We start from the raw sequence: 7227 nt of genomic DNA on the forward strand, positions 1-7227 counted from the left end.
TCTTCCTGCTCAAGGCTAGCACTCTGCCACTTGAGCCACAGCGCCGCTTCTGGCCGTTTTCTGTATATGTGGTGCTGGGGAATCGAACCTAGGGCCTCGTGTATTCGAGGCAGGCACTCTTGCCACTAGGCTATATCCCCAGCCCTGGATACATTTCTTGTACTGTTTGTTACCTCCTCCCTCATTCCCCCCTCCAACCTCCCCCTTTCCCTTTCCCCCCATGTAGATTTACACTAAACAGTTTTGCAAGTATTGCTTTTGTAATCGTTTGTCTTTTTTACCCTGTGTCTCTCGATTTTGGTATTCCCTTTCAGTTTCCTAGTTCTAATACCTGTATGCATGGTTTCCAATGTACTCAGATAAGATACAGAGATAGTGCAGGTACAACCACAGGAAGGGGATACAAGAGGATCATCAATAATAGAAGCTACAGTTTCACATGGCATGTTGAAAGTAATTACAACAGTAATATGACAGTCGTTTCCATAACATGGAGTTCATTTCACTTAGCATCATCTTTTGTGTTCATATTGGGCTCTTATGATCCTCTGCTGTGACTAGCCTAAACCTGTGCTAATTATTCCCTATGAGGGAGACCATAGAGTCCATGTTTCTTCGAGTTACCCTTATTTGTAATCATTAGAATGTGTCTATAAATCTACAAGTAAACCCAATGGATAGTAAAAGACAAAAAAATTACACTTGGGCATGATAAATTAAGTCTCTTAAGCATTCACACCATGAGACCAAAGGAAGATATTCTTCGAAGAGGCTCACAATGGCTCAATAGCTATGTGTATTCCTTCTTATCCTGAATGTTCCTTCGCTTTCTTGGTCTGCAGGATAATGAGAGGAACATGGTGCCCTTGCCTTTAGCTGTGAGAAAAATTTTTGAATTCCCATATGTGGGAAAATGGAGAGGGAGCAGAAAGAAAAAAAAACTGTCTTTTTGAAACTTGTATAACAAGCATCCTGATTTGCTAACAAGTTAAAACTAGAGCTGTGAACATATTTATTTGTTCCTATTACAATAACAAAGGCAACTATTAATATTACTGAGTCTTTTTCTTTTACTGCTTTCAAGGTTTTCTTCTATTTCAGATCTTGGTCAGTTTTACCATGATGTTTATAGGAATGAATCGCCTTGAATTTTTTCTTTTAGTATCTTACATATGTATATTAATATTTCTCATCTAATTTGAGAAGTTCCAGCCCTTTCTGTTCCTAGTCTTATTTTCCTATTCCTATTCTCTTCCTATTCTCATATGGAATGCCATTAGTATGTATTATTTGGTGATCTCCCACAAGTCTGTGAGCATGTTTCTTTTTCCCTCTTTTATTTTTCTCGTTCTCAGAATGGACAATCACTATTAACCTATTGTTAACTTACCCTTTTTTTCTCTTGCCAGCTCAAATCTGTTATTGAGACTTTCTAGTAAAAGTTTGTTGGGTTTTATTGGTCTTGGTGGTTTGAACTCAGAGCCTGGGTGCTGTCCCTTATCTTTTATGCTCAAGCCTAGTGCTCTTCCACTTGGAGCCACAGCTCCATTTCTGGTTTTCTGGTGGTTAATTGGAGATAAGAGTCTGATGGACTTTCCTGCCCTGGCTGGCTTTGAAACAAGATCCTGAGATTTCTGCCTCAATGAGTAGCTAGGATTACAGGTGTGAGATACCAGCACCTATCTTCTCTAGTCAAGTTTTTATTTTGCTGATTGTACTTCATAAATCTATATCGTCCCCCACCACCAGAGCTCATGCTTTAACTCAGGATTTTGAGATTGTTCAACTTGTTTGTCTGGTGTTCTACACTTGAGCCATACCCCCCAGCCTTGCATTTTGCTAGCTAATTGGAGAGGGAGTCTCATGGATTTTTCTGCCTGGGCTGGCTTCAAGCTGCAACCCTCAGGATGTCAGACACCTTAGTGGCATGAGACACCAGCACCCTACTTTTAAGATATTTTTCAAAAATTATCTCACCAAATTATCTGCATTTGGTAAGATGCTATTTTCAGACTTCAGTTCGTGTGTGTGTGTGTGTGTGTGTGTGTCTGTGTGTGTGTGTGTGTGTGTGTGTGTGTGTATACACCATACCTACCAGGGCTTGAAACCAGGTTTCAGCACTGCTCCTGAGCTTTTTTGCTCAAGGATAGTGCTCTACCACTTGAGTCACAGTTCCACTTCTAGTTTTTTGGTGGTTAATTATTTTAGGTAAGTCTCACAGACTTTCTATTTAGGCTGGCTTCTAACCATAATCTTCATATCTCTGCTTCCTGAGTAGCTAGGATTACAGGTGTGAGCCACTGGCACCCTGCTCAGACTTTAGTTCTTGACATTCACTTTCCTTTCTTTGTTGAATGTACTTATAAGAGCTAAAGTCTTTGTTTATTAAATCCAAAGCATGGGTAATCTCAGGGACATGTTTGGTTGGCTGGTTTTGTTCCTATGGATATATGACATACTTAGGGCTGGGAATGTGGCTTAGTGGTAGAGTGCTTGCCTACTATGCATGAAGCACTGGCAAAAAAAATAATAAGATGAAACTATATGGCATACTTTACTGATTCTTTGTACATCTAATGATTTTAATTTTTTGTCAAACACAGAGCCTTATAGATACTTTATTTTCATAATTCTGGTATCAGACTCTTTTACATTTGGATTCTTATATTTTGTTATTAAATGCATTTTTGTGGTACTGGGGTTTGAACTCATTGCCTTACTTGTGCCAGACCAATGTTCTACCATTTGAGCCATGCCTTTTGTCCTTTTTGTGCCAGTGCTGGGGCTTGAACTCAGGGCCTGGATGCTATCCTGGAGCTTTTTTGCTCAGGGTTATTGCACTACCACTTGAGCCATATTTCCACTTTTGGCTTTTTTGAGTGGTTAACTGGAGATAAGAGTCTTATGGATTCCTGTCCTGTCCTGGCTAGCTTCTAACTATGATCCTCAGATCCCAGCCTTCTGAGAAGCTAGGATTACAAGAGTGAGCCATGGGTTTTTAGTAGTAACTATCTTGCATTTATATTCAAGTTAGCCTGGATAGTGATCCTCCCATTTAGGCTTCCCATGTATCTGAGATGAACAGGCATACTCACAGCCAGCATGCCAAGCTGTCATTGAGACTGGGGTCTGGTGATTTTTTTTCTTTTGATTGAGGCTGATCTTAAGCTGCAATCTTCCTGATCTCCATCATTCCAAGAGCTATTATTACAGGCATGAACCACTTTACTCAGTGTACATGTATTTATTTTCATTTGATAAATAACACGTTTTATTATAAGCAGTATCAGGGTATTTACTATATGCTTTATTTCACATGCTTTTCATTTGGGGGAGTGAGATTAAAATATACACGTAAGATCTATTCTCTTGGGGCTGGAGTGTGAATACATGGGTCTAGTAGGTCTAAAGGATGGTTTAAGTCTGTTGTTTCCTTATTGATTTTTCTATCTGGCTGAACTTTCCATTGCTGCACATGAGGTACTCAAGTCCCGTGTTATTATTGATTACAATATATCTCTCTTTGGGTCTGTTGATAGATTTTCTTTATATATTTAAGTGCTCCAATGTTGGGTACACATATATTTGTAGTTATAACTCTACTGACCAATTGACCCTTTTAGCACTATATAAATACTTCTCTTTTACACACACACACACACACACACACGCACACACACACACACAATCTGTCATAGGGCTTGAACTAAGGGCCAGGGCGCTGTCCCTGAGCTCTTTTTGCTCAAGGCTAGTGTTCTACCACTTTGAGCCACAGCTCCACTTCTGGTTTGGGGGTGGTTAATTGGAGATAAGAGTCTCACAGACTTTTCTGCCTGGGCTGGCTTTGAATCTTTATCCTCAGATCCCAGTCTCCTGTGTAGCTGGGATTACCGTTAGGAGCCACCAGTACCTGGCTGTTGATATATTTTTTGAGACAAGATCTCACTATGTAGCCTAGGTTGGCCTGGAACTCACTATGGAACCCATTGATCCTGCTCTCAGCCTCCCAAGTGCTGGCAGCTATATACTACCACATGTGACTTCTTTTTGTAGTTTTTAAAGCCTATTTTACCTGAGTAAGTACAGCTATCCCTACTCATTTTGGTTTTTATTTACATAGAATGTATTTTTCTATATTTTCACTTTCAATCTCTGTTCTTTGTGTGCCTGTTTGTGTGTAAGTGTGCGTGTGTGCGTGCGCGCACGCATGTGCATGAGCATGCCTATCCTGGGCTTGAACTCAGAGCCTAAGTATTGTGTCTTGGGTATTTTTCCCTCAAGGCTGGCACTCTACTACTTGAGCCACAACTCCACTTCTGGCTTGTTGGTGGCTAAGAGTTTCACAGACTTTCCTGCCCAGGCTGGCTTTAAACCACAACCCTCAGATCTCAGCTTCCTGAGTAGCTCGGGTTACAGGCATGAGTCATCTCTACCTAGCTAGTCTGTGTTCTTAACATAAACTGAATCTCTTATAGGTAACACATATTTGGGTAATGTTTTTTAGTCCATTTACATTCAAGGTAATTATTGATAGGTATGCACTTACTGCTGCTATTTTGTTAATTGTATGGACAGTTGGTTCTAGTTTTGTGATTACCATTAGTCTTATATAAAACGTAATTACAAAAGCCTATTTTAAGCTGATAAATTTGATTGCATTAAATAATTCCACACTTCATCCCACTTTATTTTTTTTTTATTTTTGGCCAGTCCTGGGCCTTGGACTCAGGGCCTGAGTACTGTCCCTGGCTTCTTCCCACTCAAGGCTAGCACTCTGCCACTTGAGCCACAGCGCCGCTTCTGGCCGTTTTCTGTATATGTGGTGCTGGGGAATCGAACCTAGGGCCTCGTGTATCCGAGGCAGGCACTCTTGCCACTAGGCTATATCCCCAGCCCCAACCACTTTATGTTTTTGATGTCATAATTTACATCCTTTTATATTAGGTATACCCACAAATTATTGTGGGTATTAATATTTTTATCTTCTTTTTTCCTGGCCCTGGGGCTTAAACTAAGAGCCTATCTGCTGTCCTTGATCTACTTTTGTTCAAGGCTAGCGCTCTACTACTTGAGCCACAACTGCACTTTCAGCTTTTTTGGTAATTTATTAGATATAAGAATCTCACAGACTTTATTGCCTGGGCTAGCTTCAAACTTTGATCCTCAGATCTCAGCCTCCTGAGCAGTTAGGATTATAAGTGTGAGCCACCAGTGACTGGCAAATGTTTTCTCTTTTAACCTTCATACTAAAGTATAAATTATTTAAACACCTCTCTCTGTTTTAGTATTAGAGTATTCTAAATTTGACAGTATATTTTTGCCAGTGAGTTTTCTACTTTCTTATGTTTTCTTGTTGCAAACTAACATCCTTTTCTTTTAGCTTGAAGAACTCCTGTTAGCACTTCTTTTTTTATAGTTATTTTAATTGTTATTATAAAGATGATGTACAGAGGGGTTACAGTTACATAAGTCAGGTAAAGAGAACACTGCCTTTTGGGCAATGTCACCCCTTTCCTTGCTCTCCTGTTAGCACTTCTTATAAGACAGGTCTGGTCTAATCTCTCAAAGCCTTTGTTTGCCTAGGAGTATTGCGCCTTGTCTTCAATTCTGAAGCACATCTTTGCCAGGTATTATTCATTGGCAGATTTTTTTTCCTTCAGCTTATTGTGTGGATTCATCCTAATCTCACTTAATCTGTAAGATCTCCGCAGAGAACCTAATGGTAACCTTATTAAACTCTCTTGTATGTTATTTGCTTCCTTTCTTTGCTACTTTCACTATCTTCTGTTCTTGATTTGCTCTTTGTCTTTTTGTTTTCCTGTTTGGATTGGATCAGATTGAAGACTTTACATTCTTGTTCACGGGTTGTTATTTTATTCCTTCATTCATTCCTTCATTCATTTATGCATGTGTGCATGCATGTCAGTCCTGGGCCTTGAACTCTGGGCCTGAGAGCTGTCCCTGAACTTTGTGCTTTTTGTTTCCACACAGCTTTTTAGTCAGCCAGAGTAAGTATATTTGTGTCTTCTCCATTGCTACATTTTTCCTAGGCTTATACATTGCCTTGAGTATGTGCTCAGCCCTGTAGATATTGAGGATGGCAGAATTTTTCTATGGTCCCTATATTTGTCCCATTCTCCAGAATTTCTTTTTAAATTACCAGAATGGTCCGATCTCTGTGTTGTCTGAAATTTGATCACATCTTGGCTACTGAACTGGAGGGTAGGGGGTCCAGAAAGGGGCTACCCACAAGTAAAATACCGAAAACCCTGCTGTTTTAATAAAATTCAGTAGTGTTTCTTGAGTATTGGATTTTTTCAGTTCATTCTTTGTCTTTGGATAATCACGTTCTTTGTTGTTGTTTTTGCTAGTACTGATGCTTGAACTTAGGGCCTCATACTCAAGGCTGGCACTCTGCCAGTTGAGCCACATCTCTACTTGGGTTTTGCTTGGGCTGGCTTAGAACTATGATCCTCATATCTCAGTCTCCTGACTAGCTAGGGTTACAGGTGTGAGCCACCAGTGCCACTCTCATTCCTTTTTTCTTTTTATTGGTCATGGGGCTTGAACTCAGGACCTGGGCGCTGTCCCTGAGCTACTTTTACTCAAGGCTAGCACTCTTCCACTTTGAGCCACAGCACAACTTCCGGCCTTTTCTGTTTATGTGGTACTGAGAAATGGAACCCAGGGCTTCATGCATGCTAGGCAAACACTTTACCACTAAGCCACATTCCCAGCCCTAACCATTTCTTAAGTTGGGTAATGAGTACATTTCTTTTTTGGGACAATGTCACCCCTTCTTTTGCTTTCCCCCAGTTGTCTTCTCTCATCCCTGTCCACAAGTTATATAAGTCATTTTCCATATACTATATACTGAATATAGCATGATTGCAGTTATATAGGATTTTTTCATCTTTGTGAGACTGTTTAACAAATGCATCATTTATTAGCTGTGGTTGTGAGCTTTCTAAAAATAGCATCAGGGATGGGAATGTGGCTTAGTGGTAGAGTGCTTGTCTAGCATGCATGAAACCCTAGGCTTGATTCAGCAGTTCCACATAAACAGAAAAACCTGGAGGTGGCACTGTGGCTCAAGTGGTAGAGTGCTAGCCTTGAGCTCAGGGACAGTGCCCAAGCCCTGAGTTCAAGCCCCAGGACTGGCAAAAAAATACAAAAGTAAAGTAAAATAAAAATAGCATCATTCTAGCCAGGTGCCGGTGGCTCATG

This window comes from Perognathus longimembris, chromosome 28, assembly GCF_023159225.1.
Source record: "Perognathus longimembris pacificus isolate PPM17 chromosome 28, ASM2315922v1, whole genome shotgun sequence".
Lineage (NCBI taxonomy): Eukaryota > Metazoa > Chordata > Mammalia > Rodentia > Heteromyidae > Perognathus > Perognathus longimembris.